Raw genomic sequence first — 397 nt, forward strand, 5'->3', positions numbered from 1 at the left:
TATTTCAATGTCTAGCTGTGTGAGCAATATTCTTTACAAGTGTCAAGCTGCACATCGCTGAATGTGTGTCATTTGAAAACAATCTTCACATTAAATGTAACTTCTATTTTGAACATCAAACTCAAGCATTTCTTCGACTGCACACCAAAGTTGGTTGTAAAGGCTTTGATTGTGTTTTATTTTTCATTTGACTACCCTGGTGTGTTTAGCAACCACTGTATGCCAACCAACAGGAGGAGGCGGTGTCGGCAGACACACTGGGGAGATAAAAAGATTAACTGTAAAACTCTTTGCCATTAATGTCCAGACAAGCACTTAAAAAAAACAGCATGTTTAACACAGAAGTGAATTGAGGCTGTGCAGTTTAGGCATTCTATAGGTTAATTTCCAGCTAGGC

The sequence above is a fragment of the Brachyhypopomus gauderio genome, unplaced genomic scaffold (genome assembly GCF_052324685.1).
Source record: "Brachyhypopomus gauderio isolate BG-103 unplaced genomic scaffold, BGAUD_0.2 sc132, whole genome shotgun sequence".
NCBI lineage: Eukaryota > Metazoa > Chordata > Actinopteri > Gymnotiformes > Hypopomidae > Brachyhypopomus > Brachyhypopomus gauderio.